Raw genomic sequence first — 15,220 nt, 5'->3', positions numbered from 1 at the left:
TTCATAAAATTGTCATTTTCACACGTATGTAATAGTTTTAGAAATTTTGCCACTAGGAAGTTGTCTTTATTGTGGGCGCCACGTTTTTCACAACGCCCTAGGTTTTTCACATAGCATAGGCAATATAAGATGACACGCAACTTCTTTTACTCAGAGATTGTTAGTGAAGTTACACCGCTACTGTGTTACAAGCAGAGGATCCAAGTTACCGCTATTTCAAGTGTATTTCGCTGTCTCTCTGGTACCTTTTGGCACGAGTCATCAACCAAAGTACGTAAGTTCTTATTGTTGTAGTTATTTGCTAAGTCGCGAATTGTTAGTCTTTTCTTTGTCAGGAAAAGGTTTCATTTAGTTTATCTAGGTTTTGTTGAAATTGCTTTCACAGCTCTACTATTGCTAAGGCTTATTGTCATATGATTACCAAATTGTGATTGTTTGACGCTATTCTGCACGATAGCCGTTGATATCTTCGTTTGTTGCAACAAGAGTTGTTATCGTTTCAGTTTTATTAGTTTCAAGTATCAATTGTCACATCTATTTGTTTCATGCTGTGTTCTTGTTAGTTTTATTATGATTGTTGTATCCTGTTAGATTGGTATTTTATGCCTTATCTAAGTAGGACGTATTTTTAACTATCACTTTTCAGTTCGAACCGACTACATCTACTTGTACGACTACTACTCCTATTCGTATCTGCGACCACTACTTGTGATCTACTGGTTTTCACTATTTCTTCAGTCGCTACCTATTGTGACCTAGATCTATGGACTTGATCTGTCATTAAATCAGTTTGAATCTACCAAGTGAAGTTCAAATATCTTGCACAGCGCTACCCCTGTAGTTGCTTAAGATTTGAGTAAAGGCAACCTCTAGAATCTTTACAATTACACAACCCAAATGGTGTATTGAGCATGGTATTGTAACTAGACTCAGTGTTAAGATGTTTCTGCCAAAACCTATTTACATTTACATTTAATCTTTATTTAAATACGATTTAAGAATTTGTCAGCTTAAAAACCTAATATATACTTAATTCCTAATGTCTAATATAATGGGAATAATGAGTCCATTAGATTATATGCATTTTCTTGCCTCTCGAATTTAGAACTTAGATATTCTAGAGCCAACCAGTGCAGAGACTTGTAAAGCATCGTAGCTCTTTGAATTTGCTGCTGGCGTGCTAAGATTTTTCCACCCGAGACGTGTTAACAGGTGACCAGCATCTACGTCATAGTTTGATTAGGTCAAAACACGGGCTGCTCTATTTGATAGCTTTTGTAACTTATTTTGTCAAGTTATCCCACAGTTTCCCCAAACAATGTTGCAATAGTCAAAATGTGGCTGTATCAGAGCTTGATATATTAGATGTAAGGTTGCTTTATGGACAACGTGCCTTATTCGTTTTATGGCCCAATGCCAGAAGCGACTTTCTTTGCTACTTTTTTTGGTATCTATGATGGTGAACTTCTTTGCTTGTGAACGTTAGGTCACGACTTCCCCCACTGTGAGCATATATTTGGTAATGCTTGTGATGGATGGCTTTGTTAAAATTACAAGGGTCAAGGCATATGCGGAACTTGTTGGGGTTGACAACAACCAACATACTGCAGACCAACTTGGTTTGTTCAGTTACCAGGCTGATGACTCTTTGATCTGGTTATGTAAAGCTACTGATACATGGCAGGGTGGATGCACCACAGGTGGCACTGTGTCATTGGTGACCATGTGATACTCACCTGGGGGCCCCCCAAGCCTTCAAAAACATCTTTGTATTCATCTAGAAGGTTAGGCATCCCTGTTGTTACACCTACAGCACATCTCTTTTCCCATTCTGTCAACCCCATTATTTTGTACCATTCATTTGTATAAGGTTTTATAAACTTGTGCAAGCAGCGATTGACTTGTTTCAAGTCCATGTCCCCAGTGGCTCATGGGTACTACTTCAGTTAAAACAGGTGGCATATTCTGCACCTGTGTCTAGTTGAAATGCCACCTGACTTTAACTGCCTGGCTTGCCGGCTTCCATGGTCATTGTTGCACACCAGCCACTTCCAACTCTACTTTTATGGAAAACTTCCTCGGTTACTTCTACATTGTTGACATTTGGAGTGGTTGATCGACACTATCACTGGAAGTGGTTCTTTTGTCTGCATTTGTGACAGGTTTGCCCATGGGCACGGCATTAGTGATTTGCTTTCCTGAGTTCAGTCCTCACTTGTTCTTGTGTTCTGTTTAAATGGTGCCAACTGACTCCTCTGTTCCGCTTGCAATCATCTTTAATTACTGACTGGTCGGCTATGTGGCTTTGCATTTATCAATTGTTTTAGACAAGGTCAGGCCGTTTACTCGCAGGAGGCGTTCTCGTACTTTCTCATCGCAGACTCCAAAGACCAAAGATCGTGTAAAATCTTGTCTGGTGTGATTTCACCATGAGCACAATTCCTGCCGCAATTTCATACCGTTGTTAAACAATTTCTAACCAGATTGTCATCCACTGCCAACGGTTTTGGCAGTGGGACATTTGCCAGAGGCAGAATCAGTGGAACAGTGGGTACAGATGGCATTTTCGCATTGTCAGTCATCATGCAAAGACAAGATGGCAACTGGAAGAAATATATTTAGCTCTTTGGTCAACTGTCTACTCACCAGCCTGGCATTGAACACTTCTAAATTCTCAAATTGTCCTGTAGCAAAGCTAGAGGATCACTTTTAACACCATGTTGGGTTATAATGACCACAAAATCAGATAACTACGGGCTGAAGCTACAAAAAAACTTTTCATGTCCAAATCTCTATATTATTAGTGTTATTGTCTGTGCAAGGACAATACTCATGTTATAATGTAACAATAGAGTTTATGTTCTTGGGCATAAATATGTTCTGGGCCCAACTCAGACTCATTTTAGCCCGAGCTGCTAGGCGAGGGCTAAAATGAGCCTGAGAAGGGCCCAAAACATATTTATGCCCAAGAACATAAACTCTATTACTATTATTATCACTTTGGAGGCATTGAGAAAATAAAAACTGAAAAAAAAGACAACAAAACAATTTGAACAATCACACAAGCATTTACAAGCTGAATGGCTTTTATTTCTCCCTCAATGAAAATGCACAATAGCTGGCTAGAAATTACAAAATCTTGCCATTTGAGTTTTCAAAAATTATAGAGGACATGAAAGGAAAGTTTGACAAAGCTTATTTCCAAGTGTTGAAATTAATAGCATAATTGGTTGGACAGAGTGCGTTTGGCTTGAAGCCACAAAACTTACATGCACTTCGCCACCAGTCATGGAGCTACTACATGCGGTATTTACATCAGAAGCTTCTTTTGAAAGAAACAGATGACTAAGAATATCTGAGCAACCACATCTCTCTGAGGCTGAGCTATCCTTTATGTAGGATGTCAAGCTTTGCTTGTTTTTATGCTTTTTAATGGCACAAATTTGCTTTGCATCAACCCTGGCTTGGTGAAGACTTGTTATAGTAGACGCCCTTGGACAATGTACTGTGTAAACCTGGGAAAGTCCAGCCTTTTTGGAAATCTTGCGCATAAGTTGGATGATGGAATTCTTTCCCAAGGGCTTGTTCTAGTACCAACACTCTGCCACCTTGGAGAACTTTGTCAACGGAGTCTGAAACAGGGCTTCACAGTCGGGGTGAAGTTTTACTCGGCATCAATTTCAGCGATGAGATGGGATCCATCAACGAACCGGGTTAACCATATATTCTCACATCAGTGTAATCTTGATCTTTTTGCTTAGAACCACCTTGATTGTTCTTGGTTTGTTCTTTATGCTTTATAGTGACATACTCTTTGTCTATATCGTCGTGCTTGAACTCTTTGTGAGTTCACGCCAACCTTCCCTTCTTCTCCAGCGCAAATAATAACTAACGTTGAACCACACAAATTCTTGGAGCTTGTCTGGACAGTCATTTAAAAAATACGAGTTCAATTTCTCCATATCTCCAGCTTCAATTAGATTCTTGTGTTGTGGTTTAGGGTTCCCGTGCTTGTAATATGATTTACAAACAACTTCAAACATCTTGTTCACTTACGTGAACTTGACAGCTTTCAGGATGTTTATTGACGTTGAAATAGGTTGCCCTGTAATTGTACAGTGCAGAGCAGCTCGTATATCACTCAAGGCACTTGGCGTGAGGTCTGTTTTCTTGTTTGTTTTAACTTGGCAAAAACTTTTTGCAGAATTCCATTTAGTTCAGCACGGCTCACGGTGTGAAGATCACAGCTTATTTTTCACTTCTCTAGCCACTGAGTAAACTTCTTCAAACCCCAAGAGGTCTGTTTTTTGGTATTTACTGGCACTGACTGTTGGAACTGTTCATCACAAAATGGGCATATTATAAATTCTTGACTGATTAATTCATCATGTATATTTTGATCACAATTCATATATACTTAGCCAAGTTTTTATTTTTATATATTCATGTAATATCCCATGTAAAAAAAGTATCTGAGATCCCAGGTGGGATAGGCGGGATCCCAGGTGGGAAAGGTGGGATCCCAGGTGCGATAGGCAGGATCCCAGGTGGGAAACTTGGGATCCTAGGTGCGATTCTTGGGATCCCAGGTGGGATGCACCAATCCCAGGTGGGGTGCACCTGATTCATCATGAGATACAATATTATCCCTCGTAGTATATAAACACGTGATCCCAAATACAACGGGAATTAAAAAGTTTACATGAAATGGAACAGTTTCCACTTAGGAAAAAATCCTGGGTTGTCAGTTGCAATAGATAACTGATTATATAATAATAACAATATAGTATAATACATTAATTAATTACCTTTATATTATAATGGATTGACTACCTGCTGGTATTGACAATACTATTTATTACTTGGAATTTCTACCTGGCAACATAATGCATCACTGGACCATCAATGTTGTTAGATAAAGGATCATTACTTGAACATTCGATGCACAGGACATTAGCACTTTTCTTGTGAAAAGATAAACAAAACTGACTCTTGTTTCTATTCACTTAAAACTATTCCTTTAACAAAATTTCCACATTTAGGACAAAGTGACTTAACTTGTGATAACAGTAATAAAATAATTAATTTTGAACAAGAATTTTGTCCCAACGACTTGTTCAAACCAAGAGGACCATTCTCTAAATTTTTGAAAGGCTCTTGAATAATGCTCCGTTGTTGATGGGGCCTTTGCTTTAGCGGCACGCAAGGGAAGACCTTCCGCTAACTCTAGAAGCTCTGGATTTCTTAAGTTGGCAACCTTTGAGGCAAATGCACAGCCACCTTGTAAACAAGGGAAGTAACAACAAGAAATGTGAGAACAAATAGAAATAATGCAAATGCAACGCAACCAAAAACATAAGGAGGTCCCAGTGGCCTAAATGGTGCATTCAGCTCAACTATAAACAAGCAGTCCTGCACATAGACGACAATGGCCCAATGGCCTAGAAAAGTTTAATCACCCGTGGCCAACACATGGTGAATGGGCAGTCCCTCATAAAACATGGCCAAGTGGCCGTGCGACATGATGTCTTACAAACAAATTCTACTGGATACTGTACTGTACAGCTCCATCAAGCAGCAGAAAAAACACTGGGGTTCTAAAATTCTCTGAGCCAAAAAGGGAACTATTATTTGCCCCATGGAGATAAACATCTTTGCCGTTCTCAACAAAGAGAAAATAATGACAAATGATTGGAAAAACCCCTTGCGTTCTACCAAAAGGGAGCTGAAGGCAATAAGGAATAACCAGAATTCCTCTGCATTTTCAAAAACATACATAGCAGATAACATTTTTAACTGATGAAACAGGTGCAGCAGGCAACAGGTTTCTCCTACCCAACTAAACGCTAGGGAATCCATGCCCAAAGAATCAGGATTAAAGAACTTCAAACAGAATCGGGGAACCTTGTGGTTTTTGTAACTAGTGAAACAATCTACTGAACAGGGACCCCAATAGGATTTGACTGCGTGAAAATAGCAATCTTTAACTGTCCAGTCATCTCAGTCGACAACCTTGCTCAAGTAATCAGCTTTCTCGTTTAATGAACGAGGTATCCACTCAGCCTCGATTTCGATATTGTTCTCTCTGGTGGTATGAAATATATCAACCGCGAGTTGATGCAAATGCTGTTTCATACTATCAGAATCAAAGCTCAAAGGAACAACTCAGTAAAGATGTAAGGGCCAGTGGAAAGGCCGAATGGTAAAACAGTAGATTTGTAAAAGTGAATTAACCCATCCTTGGACCAGGAAAAGCCTAAAAACCTAAAAACACTTGGTCCGGCAGAAAAATGTCTATGTGATGATAACAAGATTTGATATTGAATGAAAAAAGCCAATTCTGGGAACTATCGACAAGGCTAAAAAGCATGGTTTTAGCATCTTCGAATTTCACCTTGGATTTTATAACAAAGTAATTAGGGTGCCATGAATCCAAAATGAGCCTTTTCTTACCATTAGACTGTATACAAACTGATAAGGGGTTAACTGATAGGGGCAGACTTGCATTCAACCACTGAACCTGTGGCCAGGAGATCAGAAATGGCCTGCCCAACAAAATCGCTATACTGAATGGCTGAGCGATTATTGGGAAAAATGGGCTGAAGGTGGGGTGTAAATAAAAGGAATCTTATACCCGTCTAAAATGGTATCGTGAATAAAGTAAGAAGCACCTATATGCTCCCAAAAAGCTACATTAAGCATAAGATTCTCTTTAACTTTAACAATTGGCATTTCGTCCTGATATTCAGCGCTAGAACAACTGTTACGTGAATCAGATGATTCAGCAAAGTTACCGGTAAGTTCAACCGGGTTAAAGTCTACTAAACATTTGACTTAATCAATTAAATTATACTCAGCTTGCCCTAGTCTCTGGAAAACGGCTTGATAATTATCGTCATTTCCTATTTTTACTGCTTGGGATGGCTGCAGCGGTTCCTCTAAAAAGGCTTGGACGGAGGAAGAATTTGCCCAGTGGCCTCTTTGTCTCCAACTAAAGCACTCTTCTCCCGGTGAGGCTGACGTCCACGAAAGGACTGCATGCAAAAAAAAGACTGATTAGGAGAAAACGAACTGCCAGTGGACAAACCAGTAGATAGAGCTTTGCTGGTTTTAGGGTGGGTAGTTGTAGAGTTAGACCAGCGAGACGCATTTTTACGCTTCTTCTCCTGAATCTTGACGAACGTTCTTCTCTCGGCTGATCGGAGTTTTTTCTCGTCCTCTGAATCATCTGCGAGTTTGTCCAATTCGTATTCTTCAATCGCTGTCCAACCAGTGGGGCTCTTGTCCGCAAAACAAATTAACTTGTTGCATTTAGCAATGAAAGTTTTCACTCTTTCGAGCTCTGAATAAGCTGCTGAAAGGTTTCCATTTGAGATGGTCTCGATAGCCCCGTCTATTGCATCCAGCAGAGAGCTGTTGAATTCGTATTGTACTTTGTTTTCTTTGACGTTAAAAGAACTGGAAGTCTTGGATTCCATTTTCAGCTTCTTCAGTTGGGACTGAGTGGCAGCTTCTTTCTCATCTAGATCACATTTGAATGCAGCGAACTTCTGGTCAAAATTAATGTCCAAAAGCTGAGAAAACAACTCCAAAGTCTCGGTGTTGGACAATGTCGAGCCCAATGACCCTGAAGCAGTTGCATAAACAAGATCTCCCTCATTGCAGGATTCAGCGATCAAAGCAGGAACACTCACTCGTTCAGTATCCAACAGCATAACAGATAAAGCAAAGTTGAAAGAAATGCCTTCAAGTGGAATGTGTTTTGTTGATGACTGTTGGAACTATTCATAACAAAAAGGGGATTAAGAGCATGTCCACCAGAGAACCAGGCAGAGGTGATAATGCCATCTCACCGATTTCAGTGAAACTTGGCCAGATTGAAGGGCATACCCAATAACTCAAAAAGCCAAAACGGTTTCAAAATTGCAATTTTCCGGGGGGAGTTACACCACCCCCCTTCTTTTTTCACATAAATTTCTTTTAATACTACACTAAATGAGGGTAAAAGTAGGGGGCTCTTAAACCTGAGAAATTCATCCAATTCAATTGTGGCTATACATGAGTGTAGATTAGTCCTACATGAGTTATGTACGGGAGTTTCATGTAATTTCATTGATTACCTGTCAATCAATTTAAGCTAATAACTACCCATGTAAAATGGCATGTCCCTGTGGCCAAGTCCCTCCCAAAGAGATATCTATACCACGGTTCAGTTCCACCTTTGGTCTGTACGAATTATCCAAAAAAATTTTGTGACCTGCCATTTTTTGTTTGCAGATCGAGCTCAAACCCTGCACATCTTGCACAAGATTTTAGTTTAATGACTGACATCGTAAAAGTTCCTGCATAAACCGCACCCGTAGATTAGCCATAACCCCAAGATGGAAGCTCAAATATTGAAAAGCAACGTAAAGACAACAAAGTTTGAAGTTCCAGTGAAGTTCTAATTGGTATAAAAACAAAGACAACCAAGTGCGGTTTCAGAACACTGATACAGCGGCTGTTGCGAGCCTTCAAATGCATTTAAAAGTCTTTAGATAACAAATTTTCACTTGTTATACCTTCTCGTCTTCCTAATTCACTCTTCTTAAACTTGAGATTTTCTCTTGATAACATTATCGCTTCGCCGGAACACTCCATGACATTAAACTTCGTACACCATATTGAAACGATATGAATTAGTGCTTAGTAGCCAAGCTTTGAAATGTGGAGAGGAGTCTGGGCATCACAACACACAAGAGGACACCTATTTACTTTAGAGGGATACTACGTACCGTCAAGATCTTTGAACAACTACAGCAGAAGAAAAAACTTCACACAGATAAGTAGTTGGATAATCCAATGGATAAATGTTGCTGTAAAAGTGATAGCAGTCGCAGCTAAACTAGAAGAACTAATAATGATAATTATTTACAATGCTAATAATTTTATCAAAAAGGATCAACAGTGCATTATAATTCTCAAATATTAAATATTTTAACGCTATTGCCAATGGTATTAATACCACTAAAAGTACTTACAATACTGATAAAGAAATAAAATTGGCTCAGCAATAATTACAGTACTCTTTTTCACTATTTACAATACTAACAAAGTTAGAGTTTTTACCTACATATTATTTCTGTACTGACTTTCAGGTAGATGATTTGAAAATAATTACGCAAATTTCCACCAAAATTATTTACAGAATGGTACTAAAAGCTAGCATGTGAGGTGATTGTTGCTCACAGTGATTTTCTTGCGAAAAATTCTAAGGGATTCGTGTGAGGACTTGGCTGTCACGCATATATTGCAATAGGGCGTTGACAACTGCAAGGTAGTGTATTGATCTGTTGGATTCCAGAAGCCCGAGCCCACGTCTCTCTAACCTTAATCACCTCTACATAGCTGAATTGTAGCTTCCTCGCCTTGCCCACTCAGAAAACCCTACACCGAAAACATTTTGACTAAAATAACACGAGTATTGATGGTTGGGTGCCTAGTGTATGGCGTGACCAACTTTTGAGCCTTCTTGTTGATCGTTTAACAAACAGAGCTCTCGCTACTTATTTACAACTTAAATGTTTATAAGGGAAATGGGAAAAAAACATGATACGAAAAAAAAACAAAAAAAAACTGAGAAACCGACCAATATGCAGAAAATGGAAGTGTTGATATTTATAATTTCGGAAAAAGTTATATTTATGACAGTTCAGTGTCACTACAATTCCAACTCGCACCGGATCTGTTGCCTTGTCCAGATGGCAGTGGCCTCTGTTGTTAAAACATCGTCGTCATCTTCATCTTCATCGTCATCTGCGTGCTGAGATTCTTCAACTGTATCACGTAGCAGTCTACCAGTTCTATTGAGGTTTGATAGCCTGCTGAAATAGCGGGAAATCTGCACAGTTGTCAACCACTCTTTTTTCTGGAATCTCTTCTTCCCGCTACTGTCTCGCAACCCCTTCATGCACGTTGCTACATCTCCCGAATTAGCCTTGTGGCCTTTCTCTTCCCCCAGAAGGAACACCTCCAGCAAATAGTTTCTCACATTTTCGGAGAAGTTTACGGCATTTCTGACCTTTTTAAGGGCCCATCCTTCCTCTACAGAAGGCATGTTTTGATTGTCAGGTTGGTCGGCAGTGGCTGCAGCCGAGGTGGAAGGCACAGATTGAAGATATCCACCAGCCAAGGACTGGCAGGTTTCTGCCCATTTGTGCTTGACCTGGTCATATTGAGTCTCCCGTTCAAGTCTTGTAAGGTGCTTTCCCACATCGAGATGCCTCTGCAAAGCAGCAAATGACTGATACACTTTGATGCATCCTTCCTCGGGGCAAGCGAATGGGACCCTGTCTTCATCTTCTTCCCCTTCACACTGAGTGGCGGGATCTGGCTGAGAGGGGCTGGGTTCAACAGGAGATGGTGGTACAGGTCTCAACAGTGTCAAGGTTCCCACTTCCTCGTTTGGTCTTCCGAATGGTAATAAAATGGTAAGATTTGTTGCTCCCTGTGGAGAACCCAACCGTGCTAGCATAGTTAGGGTGAAGAATTTTCCAGGTCCAATGTTGTACGCCCGCCATGCCCTCAGTCCTCTTTCCTCGTAGGAAAAGTTGTTCAGGGACTGTACGCCGGTCATAGTGTGTTTGTGCATCATCTGCAAAGTAGTTTGCACCTTACAGACCGACGCATAGCACCCCTTCACGCCACCATGAGACTCGATAGCTGCCTTCATAGAAGCTGCCGTTTCCACATCGTTTCCCTCGTTCACAAATCGCCTAATGTGACTCTTCATTGAGGCGATCCCACGGTCACATATATCCTTTCCGCCTGAGGCTCACTAAAGTCATAGCGTGCAACTCTAACTCCACTGCGCTCCCCAAGGCTTGGTAACGAGAGCAACAGGAAAGCGGTATGATAACACCCAGCGTTATCCGACTTCAGAAAGGCTTCTGTGAGGTGGGGCTTTAGTCCCTTCAGAGTTGCTAGTGTGTGCTCTAGGACAGATACCACAGCAAACCAATTCTGGTTACAGTCATCAAAGAGGTGAATGAAGGTCCTTGTCTGAAAATAATTGCAAAAGTGTAACTCATCATCTCTACCAAACATGAGTCTGTTGCACTGTCACGATTGTGTAGTTATTACCGAAGCCATTTTCAGGCATGGGCATTTGTTCGGATAAGCTTATCGCCCAAAGATTTTATTAGAAGCAAACAAGACAAAATGGAACACCCTACCTCACTCGGCATTTATTCGAGTAAATAATGTGAGATGAGTATCTCAACTTCACTGCCAGTTTCATCTTTCATGATTGCTACCGTCACATGCCAGGATTTTCTTTTTTTCCCAAACCAGTGTCATTGGGTCTCTCTGAAACTAATGGGAAGGAACTTCATTGCCCAGTCCATGATTAGGAGAACTTGACTGGCTGATAGATGATCGACCACGAAGGATTTGGCTGCATCTTGGTGGACAGCTTGCACAATGTGCACCTTCCACTCCTCTAGCTTAGGTAGAGCGCTCTCGATATCATAATTTAGCTCTTCTCGTCTGTCTGTATCACTGCAACATTGAAATGGTAAAAGAAGAAACCACGTTGCTAATTTTTTCTTAAACCGAAGCCACTAGAATTTGAACTGTTCACGCAAAAAATAGGGAAATAGGTTCGTCACATTTTACCTAAAATGTACATCAGAGGAGGACAAGGCTAGCTGGATATCGATGACTACATTCCTCAAGTCATCACAGCGATCACAGCAGATGTTGTGTTGGTGCTGGCATGTCCTGCGATGATCACTCTGTCAACTGCTGAGGGCATACACACTACAATGGTCGGCACAGGGCTCCTCTTGGGAAATATGGACCTCGAAATCTGACTTGAGATATTGCTTTGCTGCTTTCAGCTGACGTTTGATGGAGCTTGATGTTTCATTGTCCAGACCTGAGGAAATGAAATAAAAAAAGTAACAAGATCCCACTCAATAGTTTCTACCCAATTTGAGCAGAAAGGTACAGCCAAACTCAGTGAAGACATGGGGAGTGTTTGTTTACATCATATCCTGTCGTGATGGCGTTTTTGCTATTTGGATGGCAAATAACTACAAAAGAGAAAAACCCACAAGCAATCGTACGTGTTTCAAATATAACTTAGCTTACCATGCTGGTGCAACTGGTTAATAGTATCTTCAAGAGAGGCGAGGGCGTTCACACTGTCGGTTTGCGTACTGTCAAGGCCGGCCAGTAATTTCTTTTGTGACGCTGCGCATATCTGAAAAAAAAGAGAGTTCGTTATTTTACTTTCCGGTAAATCTATCGATCATTTATTGTGTTATGGGCAAAAAGTGTAAGGAAGGCTGTCAAATAGGGCAAAATGTGTCAACCAAATATTGCGCGTGAATCAAGAGGAGAGAAAATTTGGTAGTTAATGACATCTGTTATAGCCATGACTAACAACTCACAGAAAGGCTAACCTTGATGATGCTAAATAGTATAGATCTTGTCAAGGGCTCAAATGCAGACTCAGCGCAGTATTTCAAGTACAACTGAACTAGGCGAGACGAGATGACGGTGTGCACCACACTTGGAATTTCAATTTTCTCACCAGTTGATAGTTTGAGATTTCTTGTCCCATACGCCACGTCTTGGAGGAATGAGGGGCTAGATATAGAATCCAGAAAGTGATCAACCTTCACAGGATCCAGACGTGTCCTCCGCAGCGTTGGTGGCTCGATAGGTTGACCAGGCCTGTTCTTGAAAGCATGCTTTCTTGTCTCATCGATCCTCCACTTGGTAAGGCCAGGGATCATCTGGAGCAATTCTGTTTTGGAATATTCGCCTGCAAAAAGTGACAATATTTGCTGCCTGTTGTACCATGAGCCTGCCTCTTCATAGCACGTGACCAGTCTAGACACTAACGTGCCTTCTCCTGCATTTGAGACCCCTTGGATGTTTTCACGCCTGCTGTGCACCTGTTCGAAAAGCCACGTAGAGTTGCTCGGGGCTATGGCTTCCAATACGACGTCAACTACCTGTTCAGCCTTCCGTCTGTAGAATCGCTGTGTGGAGGCAGAGATAGTCAGCACGTCAGACTTGCACTGTGATCGTACAGGACTGACACTCCTGTCTGATGTTCTCCTAGGGAAGTTGTTCAGGCTCTGTAGCTTGTGCTCAACCTGGGGAGTCGGCTGCCATTCCTGCGAGGTCTCGCCTTCTTGCGCTGACTCTTGAGAAGACAAGGAAAGCACCTCGGAGTTGTGCTCACTTGGCTGTAACAATAAAAATTTGAATAAATAATGCTCCTACACTAAGCATGAAAAATCAAACAAACAAACAAACATAGCCATTGGAAGATGGTTTGCAACAACATCTTGCGCAACAATGGTTTTGAGATCGTAGCAATCCCAAAACAAATATTGGAGATATACTTGCACATTTAAGGATCATGATATTAGGAAGAGAAATGTACAAGGATATCTCAACAACGAGACTACATATTATAGGAGTCTGTTTTGTTCTAGCTGTGCCCATATAGTCAGTAGTTTTGTTTGCTTCATTGTGTATCTTTACAGTTGCACTATAACATATCAGCTACAGCCAGTGAATAACAACTGAAGAAAACTGACATTCCTAAACTGTCCAGGAAAGGCCTGCGAGTGCTGCTGATCAAAGAAGTCAAAAGAACTAACTTTAAAGTGGCAGAGGGGGCACAGGGCAGGGGGGCCAGGAGGCGGGAGAGCAGTGGGCGGGAGGCGACACGTGCCACCAAAAGAGACGGGTATTGAGCGAGATTGAGAAACATTGCATAGTATGTTTCCATACAAGACGGGGATTAGGAAAACAGGGTACCATAAGCAGGATATTCAGACTCCCTGCCCCTCTCCCCCCACCACTGTCCTCATTGTCTCTCATTGCGCATATACTCATCTCTTCTACAGTTAATGAGCTGTGTAACCAAAGGCATGTATTCCTCATCTGCCTCTTCAAAAATCTCCTTTCAAAAATCGACTCGAAAATCTCTTGGAACCATATCTACGTATAAAATACTCTTGTGTTACCATAACAAACGAATAGATAACTGAGTACACATGTGTAATACCTCACTTGATGGTTCTTCCGGTGTTAACAAAAATCGCATGTGCGCTTGTGGATCAACAATGGTGCTGTCAGCCTCCTCCATGGGTAGGTCTGCTGAACTTTGTTCCTCTCTCTGCTCCTGGGGCGGTGAAGCATTTGCTACGAATTTCATGGCAGCTTGATGTTTCCCACGACAAATTCTACAAATACCCGTGTTCATATAATATGACATCATTTATTTGTAAGGCCAGATTTTCTCCGCTTTCTCGAACACCGACTGGTAATCGAGCTTATAATTCTTGAAAACAAATTAAGGTAGGAATTCATACTTTAGCTGGATTCGAAGATAAAGAGACAAAGCATTTTACCTGCTCCAACTGGGACAACAAATTTCCATTTACTCTTGATTTCCTTTGACATTCGCAGGTTAACACCCCTCTCCCTCATACCCTTACGATTTCCATGGAGTGGATGCTGACATTTTATTGAGGCCTTGAACTTGACGCCTCACTGATCCCGGTATTTTGGACAAATTGTGAAGTCACGGCCGCCTTCATCAAACAACCCCACGCGTGCAAGAATTAGTTCTTTCTCAGAAGAGACACTTGTTTGGGATACAGAGATTTGTCGAAGATGAGCACTTATATCTCTAGCGCAAGAGTTCAGAGGAAGAAGCTCGTTTCCTTGGGATGAAATATCGCAGTGAGAGTCACAGTGCAAGGCAAAGGAACAGGAAAGATTAGACATTGTTTTCACAACGTAAAGGTCACGAAGAAAATGACTTTGTTGTGCCAAGGTCCCACTTACAATCGCAGACAAAGTTGTTTACTTTTCAGTGTAGATGTAATTATTTGGCGCACGAAACATCACATTTCATGTTTCGCTGAAGTTTTTAAACAATAAGTTCAAGAGCAATTTCACAAAAATATATTTAATAATAGTCGATAAGAAATGCTGTTAAAAAGAAAAAGGAAAGGTACTTTGAAATAAACAAGGCGAGGAAGTGTTTTATTTAAGCTGAAAATGGACAGTAACTATGAATGTCCGTAATTTTCTGTCTCGGCTCATTGGAGTAATAGTTTTCTGAATTTTTTCAGGGAATGTCGGGTTAATTTCTTTGTTCCAAGTTCAGGGTCATGAAATTGTTCTTGAACTTACTATTCAAAAACCT

The sequence above is a fragment of the Orbicella franksi genome, chromosome 9, assembly GCF_964199315.1.
Source record: "Orbicella franksi chromosome 9, jaOrbFran1.1, whole genome shotgun sequence".
NCBI lineage: Eukaryota > Metazoa > Cnidaria > Anthozoa > Scleractinia > Merulinidae > Orbicella > Orbicella franksi.
The sequence above is the reverse complement of the archived record's forward strand: the minus strand, read 5'-3'. Positions refer to the sequence as shown.